General features: G+C 44.2%; 1 long non-coding RNA gene across 1 annotated transcript in view; it reads right to left on the reverse strand.

The window, feature by feature from the left end:
• Positions 1-3,196: 3,196 nt before the first annotated feature.
• The window catches only part of LOC109283102 (uncharacterized), a 36,562-nt gene continuing 21,653 nt past the window's right edge, over positions 3,197-18,105 (reverse strand). Inside the window, exons 3-5 of the long non-coding RNA XR_009459096.1 lie at positions 9,118-9,422; positions 8,136-8,192; positions 3,197-5,132 (exon numbers count right to left, since the gene is read on the reverse strand). This is a non-coding gene — a long non-coding RNA (uncharacterized LOC109283102). The remainder of the gene's footprint in view (positions 5,133-8,135; positions 8,193-9,117; positions 9,423-18,105) is intronic.

Consider the following 18,105-nt stretch of genomic DNA (forward strand, 5'->3'; position numbering starts at 1 on the left):
AAAGAGCTCGCTCCGAACTGGAGGGGGGCGGGGGGAACACGCCGTACTCCGCGCATGCGCCTTTGTCCGTTCGTTTTGCCCCCGCCAGGCCCGAGCCGGGTGGGCGGGGCCTCTGGGAGGAGATGCGGAGCTGTCAATCACCGCTCGGCCCGCCCCGCCCCCTACGTAAAATGATAATGAGGGCATAGAGGTCAGTAGTTCCCCATCCCCGAGGACGTTCGTGTAGTTTTCGGTCGCCCTGTAGCTGAAAGGGTATTGCAGAAAAAGGGGTGAGGAGGATGAACAGGGATGTGGAAAAGCTCTCCAATGAACAGAGATAAAAAAGATAGGAGTGCTCATTTTAGAAAGGGAATTAATTTGAGGGATACTGATCAAAGTCTATCAAATAGTCAATGGTAGAGAAAAGGTGGATCTGGACCCTGTTTCTCACTTGTCCGGTAATGTAAGAACAGGAGGATATTCCATTCCAATCCAAAAGGGACACACGCAAAAACAAAAAAAAGGAAATATTTTCCTGCACAAAGGAGAATTATACTCATTGCCACCCGATGCTATTCCATCAAGGAGTTTATTAGTATTCAGTGCAAAGCTAGCCAGAATTACAGTGATTAACACTACAAATGAAAGGTTAGAAGGAATATTAAATGTTGCGATTTGGGGCTTAAGCCAATCTTCAATGGTTAAGAATTGGGACGAGAACTAGCGTAGGAGGTACATTATCTCACAACAACTACCTGTTGCAGAGCTTCTTTTATGGTCCTCGTGGAACATCAGCTATTGGCCAGTCGGCCCAGATACTGAACTCCTAAGTTCTTAAGAGGGAGCGATCCTCAATGCACAAACTAAGTCTATTCCATCTCGGAGGAAAGGCAGCAAGAGGGCACAGCAGCCCCCCTGGCTCTCCAGGGACCTAGCAGACCTCCTGAGGCTAAAAAGAAAGGCCTACAAAGGATGGAGGATGGGAGTCACCTCCAAGGAGGATTATTCTGCACTGGTCCGGTCCTGTAGGGAGCAGACCAGGAAAGCCAAGGCTGCAACTGAACTCCAGCTAGCTTTGAGCATCAAGGACAATAAAAAGTCCTTTTTCAGATATGTGGGGAGCCGGAGGAAAAGCAGGGGCAACGTTGGACCCCTGCTGAACCAGATGGGGCAACTGACAACTGACGCCCAGGAAAAAGCCAACCTATTAAATAGGTACTTTGCGTCGGTCTTTCATCAGCCCCATGGGACGCCTGTGCCTGCTACAGGGCCGGGAAGTCCGGGTGAGGGTGATCCCCTGCCCTCCATTAATGCTGACTTTGTGAAGGAACATCTTGAGAAGCTGGATACCTTCAAGTCAGCCGGCCCTGACAATCTTCACCCCAGGGTACTCAAGGAGCTGGCGAGCATCATAGCCCAGCCTCTAGCGCGGATCTTTGAAAACTCTTGGCACTCTGGTGTAGTGCCCGAAGACTGGAAGAAGGCCAATGTGGTGCCTATCTTCAAGAAAGGGAGGAAAGTGGATCCGGCTAACTATAGGCCCATCAGCCTGACTTCTATCCCGGGGAAGATCTTAGAAAAGTTTATTAAGGAGGCCATCCTTAATGGACTGGCCGACGCCAACATCTTAAGGGATAGCCAGCACGGGTTTGTTGCGGGTAGGTCTTGCTTGACCAATCTCATTTCCTTCTACGACCAGGTGACCTATCACCTGGACAAGGGAGATGAGATTGATGTCATATATCTTGACTTCAAAAAAGCCTTCGATCTGGTGTCCCATGATCGTCTCTTGGAGAAACTGGCCAATTGTCGCCTTGGGTCCCCCACGATCCACTGGCTGGAAAATTGGCTCCGGGGTCGGACCCAGAGGGTAGTAATTGATGGAAGTCACTCATCGTGGTGTCCTGTGACCAGTGGGGTCCCCCAGGGCTCTGTCCTTGGACCCATACTGTTCAACATCTTCATTAACGATGTAGACACTGGAGTCAGAAGCGGACTGGCCAAGTTCGCCGATGACACCAAACTTTGGGGCAAAGCATCCACGCCAGAAGACAGGCGGGTGATCCAGGCTGACCTGGACAGGCTCAGCAAGTGGGCGGATGAGAATCTGATGGTGTTTAACGCCGATAAATGCAAGGTTCTCCACCTTGGGAAGAAAAACCCGCAGCATCCTTATAGGCTCGGCAGTGCTATGTTGGTTAGCACTATGGAAGAAAGAGACTTGGGGGTCATCATTGACCACAAGATGAACATGAGCCTGCAATGCGATGCTGCGGCTAGTAAAGCGACCAAAACGCTGGCTTGCATCCATAGATGCTTCTCAAGCAAATCCCGGGATGTCATTCTCCCCCTGTACTCGGCCTTAGTGAGGCCGCAGCTGGAGTACTGCGTCCAGTTTTGGGCTCCACAATTCAAAAAGGATGTGGAGAAGCTTGAGAGAGTCCAGAGAAGAGCCACGCGCATGATCAGGGGTCAGGAAAGCAGACCCTATGATGACAGGCTGAGAGCCATGGGGCTCTTTAGCCTGGAAAAGCGCAGGCTCCGGGGTGATCTGATGGCCACCTACGGGTTTGTCAGGGGTGATCACCAGTATCTGGGGGAACGTTTGTTCACCAGAGTGCCCCAAGGGATGACGAGGACGAATGGTCACAAACTACTACAAGATCATTTCAGGCTGGACATAAGGAAGAATTTCTTTACTGTCCGAGCCCCCAAGGTCTGGAACAGCCTGCCGCCGGAGGTTGTTCAAGCGCCTACATTGAACACCTTCAAGATGAAACTGGATGCTTATCTTGCTGGGATCCTATGACCCCAGCTGACGTCCTGCCCTTTGGGCAGGGGGCTGGACTCGATGATCTTCCGAGGTCCCTTCCAGCCCTAATGTCTATGAAATCTATGAAATCTATGAAATTATGGACACACATGTGCTGTCCACCTGTAGACACACATGCACACTTACCATATACCTGTGCATGTTCCTAAATACCTTTATGTATCATGTGCCTTTGCATGGACCCACACATGCCATACACTTCCCATGTATGTGACACCTAAGATCATTAAAGTATTTAAGGTGACCTGACAAGTGTCCTAAGTGAGAATTCTTTCCAATCAAAGTATTGGAGCAACGTTTGATTAGTACACGTTGCCAAAACGGCTAGTTTCTTCCCCTGGAGGCTTGTTCAATTACCCTCAAGGAAAGAGTCACACATACAGGCTGGGTCCATCTAGGTTTATTGTTTGCAAACAGTTCGACCGAGGAGCAGAGAGCTCAAATCAGGGCCGACGATGAGTCCGGCTGGAATCACATTTTTATAGCTTACATTCAACAGAGTCTTGACGTACTAGAAGTTTATTGGCTGCAGTACCAGTTCCTAATTGTGACGTCTTATCTTGTAGGCTGTACTTAACTAGTTATTGGTTAATGTGACTTATCAGGGTTAGTACGTGCGCACTCAAAGGTAGAATTGCAGCATGCTCAGAAGAAAAGAGCAATTTCAACAAAGTTAGTTAAACTTTAGTAACTTCTTATCTTAACGTAACCTTAAGGCACTGGACAGAGATGATTTCAAAATGCAAGGCAAGCAGTAAGAACCACAGCTTGGACATTAGACCTCCTGATCTTTACACAAAAGGGTCATAAGATGGTCATAAGACACTTCTATCATATGGTTGTTGCTCAAGCATTACTGCAAAATTATGGGGGCTAACGTCTTTTTACTACACACACAAGCAGAAAATGGATGCTTGTGCAATTAATGAAATAAAAGGATACATTTTTAAGAGTAGTCATCCATTCTGGATTCCAAAAAGAAAGTTTTCATGGGTTATGACTTCTTTTCTGTGGGTGTATTTTTGTAGTCCTCTACTAACTTATTTACAGTTATTTATTTTTTTAAATGTATGATACAAAAGCAGCAGAGGTGATAACAAAATATTCCCAAACTAAAGTCTGCAGTCTGCTCATGTGACTAAAGGTGGATGGCCATGGAGGACAGCTGGAAGTTGCTCAGGCGGGGTGCGTGGGCGGGTGGGGCCTGGATTTTGGGACAGTGACAGCCTGAGGTCGGGGTCAGAGGCGCGATCTGTTCCTTGCATGTCCCTGACTACAGAACCAGTGCTTGTCATAGGGGTGTGTGGGTAGCAGATTGCAGCTCTTCCCTGGGCCCTGGCTCCACGCTGCATGGGGCCAGGAATACGGCCCCAGGCAGTGGTGGAGAGCCTCAGCTCCCCCAGCTGTCTGCAGGTAAATCTATGGGAGAGGGCAGATTGAGGCCCCCATGGTAAGGGAGGGAGTGGGACAGGGGCTGAGCCTGGGGGAGCTGCCCACCCAGGACGGTACATGGGGATTGGGGCTGGGGTGGGGAATAGGACAGAGCCACAGATGGCTTATCCAAGGGGCAGAGGGTGGGGGGAGGCTACCTGCTGCTGTGCACACTCCAGGGAAGAGGACATGCGTGGGGGGGGGGCACAGATTTGTGCATAGGGCAGAGGCAGATGCGGGTTGCTTCCCTCCCCCGGGAGCCCCACATCAGCCTCACTGCCATGGCAAGGCTCCCCTTGCCCACCCAGAAGCCATGGGGCAGTGGTGCAGAGTTGTGCCCCCCACTGCAGTTGGGCAGGCAGGGGACACCTCACAATGGTGGTATGGCCAGCATGGGGCTCCCAGGGGAAGAGCAGCAGGGTGGGAAGCCCCAAGCCTGCAGTGGGCACCAGCCTGTATGCAACCCCCACAGGCTCCATTTGGCTCTGCTTCGGCCATGCCACAAGGGGGCAAAGGGGCATCATTTTAGGCCTCCCCCTGGCAAAAATAAAAGTCAGCACCTATGAGGCGGTGTGCCCAGTGTGCCCAGGTCCAGAAGAGGCAGTCATAGGAGTTGCCGCTACTAGGGCTGCCAGAAAATAGAGTCTGGCCACCGCATTGTGGGCTGGGCAAAAATCCCTTTGCAGGCCAGACGCAGCCTGCAAGCTGAATTTTGCCCACCTCTGCTTTAGACACTCTGGTAATCATCCTGCTTCACCACCAATACTTCCCCTTCCAGCATTTCCTGTTGCTGTCTTCCTGCTGGTCAGTTCCTTCATTGTTCCATGTGGTTACGTTGTAGATGCTTTAATAAATTCCAGACAGGTGAAAGATACTGTTTTTCCTTTGTCTACAAAATGATTTATATTGTCAGTGAAAAATATCACGTTAGTCTTTCATGTGTTATCTTGGCTAAACCCACATTGTATTTTACCCCATTTTATATTTATTTCCATACCTGTATATATTATTTCCTTCAACATTTCTTCTAAAGCTTTGCATCATCTTGAGTTGAACTGACAGGCCAGTACTTGGACATAACATTTCCCCTCCTCTTTTTACCTACAAGCACCACATTTGCTGTTCTCTAGTCTTCTGGTAGTACTCTTGACTACATTTATTAAAAATATGCGTAACTGGACCTATAATTTCATATGCCTGTTTCTACTGGATTTTGGGATGGAAATTGCCCATTATTTATATTGCTAAGGAATGTTTTGGTTCTTTTTTTTTAGTATTCTTTACTACTTCTAACTTCACTCGCCTTTTGGAAATTCTCATTTTATCCTTACACTTCTTGACCTTTAAGCCATAGCATTCTTAGTTGATGAGTTCTTTGTTTCTTCAGAGACTCTTTGTTTATTACTAATGGAGCTGGTTCTTCATCCAGTTAGAGCTGGATGAAGTTTTCTCTCTGCTTGGTATACAGACCCTGATAGTTTTAGCACCTTTGGCTTAAAATAGTTCCAGGCCTCCCCTGCTTTCAAGTCCCCGGGATCCTCAGCCAAGATTACAAGACTAATTAGTTGCCATAGTCTATCACTTTTGTCCTTTTGAAATTGAGAACCTAGGTTACAGTCCTACTTTTGTCTTCCTTCTATTTTATTTAAATGGAGTTGTCATGGTCACTTGATCGAATGCTATTTCCTGTAATCAGCTCCTGTTTAATATCCTTATTGTATACAAAACCCAAGGCTAAAATAGCAATATTTCTTGTTGCCTCAAAGACTGGGAAAGAATTTTGTTGCCTGCTACATCCAGGAGTATTTGAGCCCTATTAGCTGCATTTGTTCTTCAGTCTGTAACTGGGCAGTTGCTGCCTACACACGTGCTCATTTGTGTTCTAATTAGAACACGTTGCAGCAGATTCAATTAATTGAGTCTGCTCTGCCTTCTAATTAGAATGCTCCAGCATTGCCTCACTGTCACATTTTTTTAAGCCCCCATGCATTTTACAATGGCCACAGGAGTGCTTTAGCTAAACCTCATTAAACGAGGTTTAACTAAAGTACCCCCACAGCCATTTTGAAATGTGCAAGGCATAGAAGACTGGTAGGGGGTCCATGGGGGTGCACGTGCCCCCCCTGACAGGGCCGGTGCCCCCCTGATGGCTGACACTGATGCTGTCAGCAGGGCTGGTGCCCCCCTTGACAGGGCCACCACTGGCAGTGGCTTCTGTGGGTGCCCCCCCAGATTCAGGAGGCACCAGTCACTCATTGTCCAGGGGCTTAATACACGTGATGGTGAGGCATTTTAATTACTGTGGCTGCATAGGAACCGCTCTAATTAAAACAACCCCACTCCCCCTCACCTTCAAGCACGTGTATAGGCAGCCTCAAAGTCTCCCACAATGATACAATTCATGGCAGAATGTAATAACTTTACAGACTTCTCTGTTCCAGTCAAAATGCAACTCTGAGGGCTAAAACTCTACCCAAGCAGATTCTATTTTACCGTCCTTTCCCAATGGGATTTGATTCAAACAAAGCCTCTCTTATCCATGTTACCCTTTCTTATTTCTTTCCACTGTATCACATCACATAAGTTATTCCCATAAACTACACAAATAAATGATTCCAGCATAGGGCACCTTTTTCACCTTATCCAGCTGACTCTGTGGCTTTAACAATACCTGTTTAAAATCAGTACAATTAAAACACTGCAAAGACTGTGCATAAGCCAGTGCTGAGCATAACTTTCAGAGAATGAATGAAATGGGAGGGGACATAGGCTTGTAACGTTCCCAGAAAACTGGTGGCTAGCTTCTTGAGGAAGTTGCAACCCGGAAATTGAGAACTGCTGCAGGAAACCCTTTTATTTCCCCTTGCTTTCCTCCAAGTGCCTTTTGAGGTTAAGCTGTGGATGCCATTGTAATATTAACAAAGCTGTGGATCCCCACTTGTAATACTTTTCTTTTCACCGAGGACAAATGTTTGTACTTTAAAAGCTGGTTTCTGATAAAAGTGATTTTGCCAGTGAATAAATGCCATATTTTCCCACTGTGACAGGCTCAAGAAATGCAGCTATGCTGAAGGAACAGGAACATGGAAATGAAAATCAAGCCTGCCTGTCAGTTGGCCACTGTTTGCCATTGGGCTAGTGTGGTTAGGGCACACCAGTTTCTGTAGCCAACAGCACACCAGGGAGTGATGTAACTAACATTCATGTCCAGTATTCTTTGCTCCCCAGCTGAATCAAACAGGTACCCATTGGGTTAACTGGGAACAGCATTAGGCATAAGTCTAGAGAAAAGCTGATGCCTTACCAAGTCTGCCACCCCATCCCTGACTACTAAGCTATAGTGAACCAAACTCGCTGCTAGTGCAAATAAATGATCACTACAGTTTAGTTGCATTCCCCTGAGCCAATGTAACAACTTGTCTTAAAGTTATAAACACTATGGAACTCGAGGCCCTGATCCTGCAAGCATGTATATATGTGCTTATAACTTTATGCATACAAACCGTCCCACTGGAATCAGAATGCATAAAGGTAAGGGTGTAAGTGTTTGTGGCATTGGGGCCTAACACAATAAGAATTGAAATTTAACAGCCCCTGCAATTCTAGGGATGGTGAAGATGTACTGAGTGTTTATGTATATTTCTTTGGTTACAAAAGAGACTTTAAAATACTTTCACTTTTAAAAATACTCAGCCTGATGAAGATTATTTGTACCCGCAAGCTTGCAAAGAAGAATTTTCCCAACTATTCAGTTGGTCTAATGAAAGATACCAGATTCACCCAAAGAACCCTGTCTGCTTATGTCCTTAGACTAACACGGCTACAACCTATATCCCTTAAAAATACTTTTACATTTTAAAACACAATGGAAGTTTTAAGAATGTTTCAATACCTTGATAAAAAGATCACCCAGTGAAAGGCAGTCTGTTGATCTCTGGGCGTTTAACAGCTACACAAGAACAGAAAATGTCACTATGGGCATCTTTTGAGCTGTTGCTTGTCAAGGATGCATTAGGGAAAGCAACTAACAAACCTGGCAAAAGCTGAGTGGTAAACACTGACATTTTAAAATTAGTTTACTGAAATACATCAGCCACAAACTTTTGCTTAATTATAGCTTTCTTAAAATGGCAGTTGTGGAGTTTTGATGAGTGGATTAGGGTAAAGCCTATAACTATTTGTTTCCAGTTTTCTAAATCCTAAGTAACTCTTTACTTTCTCATCTTTTCAAGTGAATACAAAAACAGTGGCTCAGCAAGAACATTTTATCATTCATGGTGAAAGAATTCAAAACTCTCTATACACTGTAAGTGAATACAGAATCACTGAACTGGAGCCTTTTGTGCTCCTGCATTCAATTCTGGACACCTCAATATAAGAGGCATCATGACCCAGTGCAGGGAGTGTTAGTCCCTCCTGGAAAACTGTTTTCAGTTCTTTTTATCAGAAAGTTCTTAATCAATAGGATAGGATTCAGGGAAGAGCAACACAAAATGTAGGCCTTTGGCGGATCTGACACATAAAGAAAGAACACATAAGAGATTCCCATTCCATAAGAGATTAAAAAAAATACATATAAAATTTAGTTTTAAATTCTTCTGACACAAAATTGAACCTTTTTTTTAAAATCTCTTATGGAACAACATCTTCAGCTCACTTCCATATATATATATATATGGAATTTCCAGCAGAACAGGAATTAAAGTTTATGGCCCACTCTGCTTAGTGGAGAAAGGTAGGAGAGGTGAGGCTGGGTATCAGGATAACTGTCCCCACAAGGAAGAAAGGTACGTGATGTATTGGGTCTTCCCTGTGTTGCTGCCTCAAAGTATACCACGTGGGAGTAGCATTGCTATACTAAGATTAATACATACCAATTTAACATCCTATTCTCTGTCCTGTGGTGTGAGTAGTGCTGACTTCCAGCATGCCAGTGCTTTGGATGACAGCAGCTGGGGTATGGGCGCTCTGATTTTGTTCTGCTGCTGACTCTGCAGCAGCCTGCCCTTCTTTCCTCTAAAAGCTTTTTAAAATCTGGAATGCAGGCTCATTTGTTGCTTGGGTACTGGAGTGCTGGCTCTTCTGACTCTCTCAGGGTTGCCTGGTACTAAAGGTAGTGACCATCTGAGATGCCTCGACCAGCTGGCAGGACTGGAATCACCCTGAAGCATTCATAGAGCTGGAAAGAGAGAGGAAAGGAAAGATCTTTAATGTCTGTCCTTGCAAATTCCTGCTAAAGGAGTCTACAGAACCTTTTCATATGTAAGCAGTAGCTATATATATGCAACGGGTTAAGATCCTTTATAGAGATGAAGGGCCACAGCTTTAATAGGGAAGGCCTATTTAGTTACCTAATTTTTCACTTACATTCTAGATTTATACCTGTTTAAACGAGAACAGAATTTGCCCTACTGTTTCAATTGTGACTGTTGTGCTCTTTGTCTTTTGCCATGCTCCAGTGGAGATGCTTTGCGTCACCATGGATAGTGACTGCGATCAACAGTGCTGTGCGACATTTATGATAGGTAAGCAAATACCACTAATCCAGCTGGTAGACACGTGAGGTTTTCATAGCCTCCAGAAGTACAATACAAGAAACTTGCTACCACAAGAATACTTTCAGGTTTCTTGGATTAAAGGCTTCAAACTACACGGGGTATGTCTACATATTCATTAATGCACTTTTGCTAATGCACATTAAATTTAGTACCTCCATTGTGAGGTACTAGAAAAGGTGCTTTCTGCTATGCCATAGTCATCTTTGGTTTCTTCACACCCATCCTGAGTCTGTGCAAAATTCACATGACCTGTATCACTCTGCAGCTTGGACAATTGCCTTTTGCCATTGCTTCATGTGGCTGCTTGACTGAGATCTCCTCACCTGCTTGTAGTGGCCACAGCTCAATGGCTCCCTTGTGGTGGATTGTCTACCTACCTGGTTATCCTTTTATTGCTTCTTTATATTACGTTGTCCACTGCTCTTATTTTAGGCTGCCTCCCTGTCCATGTTTTTTAGCTATCAAACCCTGGTGGTCTTTAATGTACACTTTATGTACCTTTTATTGTGTAGATAAACGTTGGAAGACATCTTGCATTCAAATTCTTTTTTACTGCCCTGTTTAAATTCTACTATAATAAACTGTAGCCTATTACCTGATTATGGTGGAACATATATCATCCCTTGCAAAATGTGCTTTCAGTTTCCTAATCATAATTCTGGTCTGAGTGTCTTTCAGAAGTTCAGCTCTCTCAAACTGGAGTGGATTACTGTATCTGCACAGTATTCACTGTTAAAAGTGGATAAGTTTGTTCTAATCTTTTCTGAGATTTCAATCAGCATATTCTTTATATACCTTGAATGGTGCCATGTATACCATTTGGTGCCCCTGCCTAGCTGGTAGATATATTCCCCAGCTAATCTCAGGCATGCCTTTATCTCTAGGTATCTGGTTGGTGGCTTGCACAGTCATTAGCTGGGATCTGAGGGGTAGCCAGGGTCAAAGCCAGAGGGTCAGAGTCCAAGCCAGGTCCAAAACGCTAGACAGAGCAAGGTCGGAGAGCAACCCAGATCATATATCTGTGAGAACTGACTTCCAACAATCCAAAACAAGAGGCAGAAAGCAGAGGTTGAAATCTGAGCAGGGTCAGCATTGAGTGGTCAGATCTATAGTTAGGAGGCAAATGCAGGGAAACAGCAGAGGAGTCCAAGGATAGCAGGAGCCTTGTTGTCTGGATGGCTTCCTGTTTCATGGGGAAATTTTATATAGGTTTCCTGGGGAAACTTATATAGGATCCATCAGAGGCTGGGAGCCCCAGGCCAAACAAGGGCCAGTGACAGAAAGCCTTTCCCCAGTGGTGCCCCTTTCCTTGTCACTCTGCCTTCCATTGTGAGCTGTGGCCTGGTATAGGGCTAAGCTGGTGCTTGGTACCTGAGCCCCAGAGTTGGGTTTTGGGACCAGGTCCTGATATAAGCTTATGATGTCAACTCTAAACTTTCTGGGACTTTTGCTTAGCCCCCTTTGAACAAAATCCCATCTTTCTCACACAGCTCATTCCTCTTCTGGAATTTGTAGGAGGAAATCTTTGGTGGCTCCAATCAGAGGTGGTGGAACTCTACATTTTCAGTAGCCTTCAGAGCTGTATGTGGGGCCTTTCTGTAACTGCAGCCTGCCCTCCAGGTGAGTCATCTCCTGGAAATGAAACCTTGCATACTCTATTGAAATGCTGCATGGACCCCACAGCTGCTGTTTCTTCTCCCCTCTTTTGTTGAAGATATTCTGCTGCTATATTTTGGTTAAAGCCATGGCTTATATTGGCCTGCTGCCTAGCAATGTAATACACATCTGTGTCAACTCAAAATCATAAAGTCTCTTGGGTTTCTTATCAAGAGACTGCATATTCCCCAGAAAAGTTCTATTACATATCAGCAGTATTTGGTGGCATTTCTCCAGTCCAATATTGCTGTTTTCCAGTTTTGCTAGGCTAATATGGTTATACATTCCCATTAGAATCAAATTGGTCACAGGCCTAATGGCATAGCTGCAAACATGGCGCCAGAGCTTCAAACTGGCTAGTAGTTGCAATGCTTGTGCGTTGAGGGTGTTTGGATCTGCTAAGATCATGCTGCAGAAATTCTCCACTTAATTAGAAATCTTTGTATTCTCAGTCACTGCATGTACCGCTGCCTTTTTCTTCCTGATCTACCTGCAGCAGTAGGATGTAAAATGGTTCTTTTCCCATCCTGCATGGAAAACAGATTTTTTTCAGCCTCTTTTGCTGCAAACACACATCATGTTTATCCCCAGGATAAACCACTTTATGTCAGGACAAAGTGCAATTTATATAGACATCCATGTCCATTATTCTGGGTTAAATCCTAAAAATGTTTCACAGGTAAGAAATAGTAGTTTACCTTGGGATATTACAAATTACATCTGTACAGTTTCCCAAGGATTGCATCATTGAATCAATAGCAGAAAGACAGCAGTGTATTCAGACTCTCCTTAAACCCTGATAAGAAGGGAAATTATAGGCACAGACAGAAGTGCAGGTCCTCGTTGTAACTCATGAAACCTCCTGTGAAGTGTCATGAGTTACAGCAATCTCCCAAAAGATGTTCACTATTGGGTCCTGGGGGTTAGGGGACTGAGCTGTAGTTTAGAGTGGTTGTGAAACTGCAGCCACCCTCCCCTCGCCTCACCCCTCCCACCTCCCATTCTGGTGTTGTCTTCAGAAAGGGAGAGAGGAAAGGGTGTAGCATGAGGGAGTTCATTCTGTGGGTTGCCCAGCCAGTGCTAGAGGGTAGGGCAGGTGGATTGGAGCTCCAATCTACCCGCCCTACCCTCCAGTGCCAGCTGGTCAATCCCTAGAATGAGCTCCCTCCACTCCCTTCCCCCCTCCCATTCTGAAAACAGCATTGGAAGCAGGGCTAGGTTGTGTCAACCCAGCTCTTCTCCCAGTGCATGCAGATACAACTTAATGAAGGGGCTCCCCTGTGGAGACCCTTCATCTGAATCCTCATGTAATGAGGGTTCAGATTGTCACAGGAGCAGGCCCTTTTAAAGCACTTTGCAGCCATGTACTTGTGTTAGATCGTGCCTGTAGAGCTCTTTCAGGGGCCAGATTGGGTGAAAAGTGTCACTTCTGTCTGGGCCTTATGTGTACATTCCAATCCTAGGATTTTTTTGTTCTGGATCAAACACAGGCACAACTTATCCTGGGATAAATGCAATATCTGTTCTTAGCCTTAGTGATGTTTTCTACTATATATGCACTAGACAATGATGCCTGCATCTCAGTCTGTCTTTCTCTGTGTCCTCTTTCCTGGGCTTCTTCATTAGAATCCTATACACTAGTGACCTTTGTTTTGATCCCTTCCCTGGATAGTTCAGCTGTCTTTGCTATTTGGAGGCATTTATCTGGATTTAGGTTTATTTCTCTCAACAATCTCTTCTGTAAATTGGAAGCTTGTGTCCCACAAAGAATCCTGTTCTTAATTAGGGAATCTTTACTGTCTTCAGAACTACATGTGGTAGCAGAGTTTGCAACTCAACGACTAAGTGTTTGCTTCCTCTTTTACTGGTTATTTTGTTTGTTTTTTTTGATAAATAATTCAGATGCCTCTAAAGCCTCAGTCTTCCTGAAGTCACAGGATTCTTCATAGACCTTTATCAGTTGTTCCCATATTTCAAGCACTGTTTTCTCATTCAATTCTGGTCCTTTATTCCCAATGGAGGAGCAAAGAACGGTATGATCTTCATGCCATCATCCTGCCCTCCAAATATGATCACCTCTGAACACAGACTCAGTTTTTGCTTTCATGCTTGTTCAAGGCTTTTTTTCCTGGTGGCCAGAGTCCATGCATGCTGTTTGCTCCCTCTGCAGGTGTTGCTCTGTTTGTTTGTTAATCTGCTCTATTTTTTGCTGTGGCTCTTGCCAGACTGATCACTGCCACCATATTTCATATCCCCAGTTCACTCATAGCCAAGGGGCAAACAGCATTCTCATGGTACCTTTCTACCAAACACTGCAGCACTGGTTTAAGAGACTGGAGTTTGGTTCTAGAGGCTGGAGTGACTTTTTATGCAGGGGAATCAAAGATTTCATGATCAGCACTCAAGGTTTAGGAAGCAGACCTGGCTGGTTATACTATTTCAGCAGAATTAGAGACAAGATCCAGCTATAGAGTTTGTATCTAAAGCAGCTGAAGGGTGATGGTGGGGGGTGAGGGTGGTAACCATATCTGAGTGATTAATTAGACAGGGATAATAGTTCCTCATGGGAGATAAGTGGCAAGTTCTGACTGAAAAATACAGGAGGGGAATCTTGATGAACTAGACTCAGGCACTGACTTTGATTCTGCAATGTCAGACTTAATGGGCACCGGGGGTGTTAGCCCCTTATATTCTGACCTGGCTTAAGCAGTCATGGGAAGGAGGGGAAGGACTCATGCTAATCACTGAGGCTATGTCTACACTGAAGCACCACTGAGAACTAAACCCCATCCACTCATTGCCATTTTGTGTACCAAGGCCTGGAATTATATTTGATTAGAGTGTTTGTGTCTAATACACACACACACACACACACACACACACACACACACACACACACACACACATCAAATATAATCCCAGGCCTAAATATACGTATAGGCCTATATATTCACACACACTAAACAAACATAATTCCAGGCCTTGGTACACACAGAATGGCAATGAATGGATGGGGCTTACTTCTCAGTGGTGCTTCAGTCAAGCCTCAAGACATAGCCTCAGTGATCAGTGTGGGTCCTTCCCCTCCCTTCCAAGACTGCATGCATGCATATGCATATGCATATGTGTACACACACATGCACACACATATGGATATGTATAAACACACACACACACACATTTATATATACACACATATACACATATACATACATACATATATATGCATATACACATATATATACACATACATACAAACATATACACATACACATATATATACATACATACACACATATATATGCAGCATAGAGGCCAAGAGTGGCCTTCAGTGAAAGCTAAGCAGCACTCCCAAGACTGAGACCATGTGCTTGGGGCTGCTCTGAGAAACCTACAGTACCTTATCATGGGATCATACTTACACTTAATTATTCATATCTCTCTATCTAAAATGAAGTGTATGTCTGTATGTCTGAATGTATCTCTGCTTATAACTCAAGAATGGGTGGTCCTATCTACTCTAAACCTTGCAAAAATCACTGAATACCACCCAAGGAAAATTATAGGTGGGTTATTTTTCACTTGACCCTTTTGGGGGCTTCCATTGACTGGGATTACTTCACTTCTCAGATAACAAACTGGTACTACTCCATTCTGGATGCAGTGAATTCAGTTCATTTGTCATTATTATATTGATGCTTGCCTGCTTTTTCACTCCACATTAAATATTAAATGTTAAATATGTTGTACTATGTTTGTTAACAATAAACAAACTTTTCGGCCTAAATATGTTGTACTAAGTTCTTTGAAAATAAACAAACACTGCAATTACAAAAATTACAACCTGGGTGAAGAATGGGTACTTTAGCTAGTACATGTATGTGTGTGTGTGATACACACGCACACATATTATATATATGAATAATTAAGTGTAAGTATGATCCCATCAGGTAATGTAGGTTTCTCAGAGTAGCCACGAGCACATGGTCTCAGTCTCTCAGTCTTAGGAGTGCTGCTTAGCTTCCACTCAAGGCCACTCTTGGCTATTATAAACTGTCATTTCCAGGCTTTGGAATTCACACAGAACTGGAGTGAGGGGCCAAGACTTACTTCCTGGCAGTGTTTCCAACTCTCCAGGCTCAACAGGAAGGCACCAGAGACACAGGTGTAGTCTGGAGGCATACTTTTCCTCAGTTCTTGGTAAATCCAAATCCATGTCTAAAAGTGACATGTAATTGGATTTGTTGCTGACAGAATGAGTCTCCATTGCAATGAGCAGAACGAATTTTCTGCTTTTGATTTTTGCTTTCATAATTTATTTTCCCAAGGCCTCAGGTGACAAGAAATAGGAGTTTAAAATTATTTTCGTGCTTACTCTGAAACGTAAGTGCAGCATTAATGCTGGTTCTACTTACCCAGTTGAAATGTCCTGTATCCTACCCTGTGTATTCAAGGGAAAAAAAAAACCATTTACATTTCAGTACTGAGCCTTATATCATGCTGTGTTGCTAGGGTGCTGCTGCAGGGCACGGCTGTATTTTGGACACTCTGAAAACCGATTCTTATCTTGAAGCCCACTGGTATGGAGACAAGCATTCCACAGGCAATCAATGTGAGCTGGAGACACTCCTTAAAGCAAAACCAAACCAAACCAGTTGCTCCTCCAAGTTAGGAGTCTTCCCTCATGTGCTATAAGAAATTTTAGGAAGCTGCTAGAAAAAACAGATGCCTATAGAATATTATAGGAGTGTAAGCAAGAGGGAAAACTGCATAAGGACACCGTTTTATAGGTTTCAATATCTGTACCAGTCCATCATACTGTTAGGTGGGTGACCACAGCTTAAGCCATAGCATTGTCCTTCCTTTGTTTTATGTGACCATAACTGCAGGGCTAAAGCTACACTTTCCAGGGAATGGGACTGTTGCAGAACAAACTTATGTCTTCTCTTCTTCCATTTTCCCATCGATACAGTACCTGTGGCTAGCCTGTTCCCATATTACTTCCCTGTATAGGCCATAGCCCAAATCTAGCTCTACTTTTTAGATGGGCAAGTAGCACTTACGCAGATAACATAGCTACGTCAGTGACACTTGGGCTCCTTATACAGGTTTTAGACACTACTCCTCCTTGGAAGGTCAGAACTTTATATAAGTTTTCTTTTTTCAAAAATAGAGGAGGCCCTACCTTTTAGCCCAAAGCCGAGTAGTAATGACATAACCCGAAGAGTCAGAGATCTAGTTTTCAGGTCTTTCAGCCTGAGGGGGCCTGTACTAATACCTACCACTTCCCAAAAAGTTCCCTAACTCTCCTCCCCACCCCAGCTATTGGCTAGGCATTGCCAGGAGCACCTTTCAGCATCCCTTGTTCAAACTGGCCCACTGGGTAACCAAGATGAGAAAATATGTGAGCTCAGCCAGGAGGTGAGCAAGGCAAAGGAAATGTAACTCAGTGAGCATGTCTACATGTGCATTTTCGCTGGCTTAAATTTACATGGGAATAGGCTGGCATCTACATGTTAAAAAACATTAACGCTGTGTGTGGACTGTCCCTGTCAGTTCACACACACAGTGTTACTGTACAGTAAGGCACCTACACGTGCATTACTATGCAGTAACTAATTGGGCATAAATTTGATACCCGCATAATGTATCAAATTTATGCTCAAGATGGCATAAGTCATCATATTTACTGCACAGTACAGGTGTTCACGTGTAGACATGCCTGTACTGTGCAGTACAGCAACAATTTCAGTTGCTGCACAGTAAATGCACATATGTAGACGCACCCTGTAAGACAGACACTGCCTTGGAAGGGAAGGGTCCTAGTTTCTGATCTTGCTGTAGTCCTTAAAAACGCAAAAGCTATCCCACTTCTGTCTATTTATTTTATAAAAGCAAAAAAAAAGGAAATGCCACATCCTTCATGCTGGGTGTGGCATGGAGGTGGGGTAGACATGCTTTGAGGGATGGAGAAAGAGAAAACACCAGTTGTGAAAGAAAAATGGGAGGACAGCTTCAGTTCAGAAAGATGTAAGAAGATTAGAACAGACATCAGAACAGCTTTTCAAAGCACATTCCACAGACAGAGGCACAAAACCAGGCTAACAACAGGAGGGACAGTGAGAAAAAGAAGTGAGTGTATTTAGCTCATTCCCTGGGGTGAAACACTGTATTATTTAAGTCATGGTCCCTTTCTTATGATGAAAGCAATATGTAGAGTTCCAAGATGATGCAAAGGGCTGGATTTTAGTAGATTAAAGGTATTTCATAAGCAAAACAGATACAGTGGTATATAGAAATCCTCAGCCAACAAGACTTCAGCACCCTTCACCCCATCAAACACCCCTTAACCTGTCAAATTAGAACCAAGGCAAAGTCTAGGAAAAATACATCAAACGAAAGATAATAGTGCCAAAGAAGCTACTCAACAAAGAAATCTTATGTAAACCCAAGTGAAGCACTAACTAGTCATTGGATCTAATCTCTTTACATATTTACACTTTCCCAGTCAGCACAGCACCATAAGTGGACATCATCAAAAGAAACTAAGCAGAGGCTTAATTAAAGTGGCACAAGTAAATACAATACATCCCAGAACAGAGAGGGGAAAACGTCTTTACAGTCTGCAGCTTATTGTGCAGCTTTACA

Source organism: Alligator mississippiensis, chromosome 1 (genome assembly GCF_030867095.1).
Source record: "Alligator mississippiensis isolate rAllMis1 chromosome 1, rAllMis1, whole genome shotgun sequence".
Classification (NCBI taxonomy): Eukaryota; Metazoa; Chordata; order Crocodylia; family Alligatoridae; genus Alligator; species Alligator mississippiensis.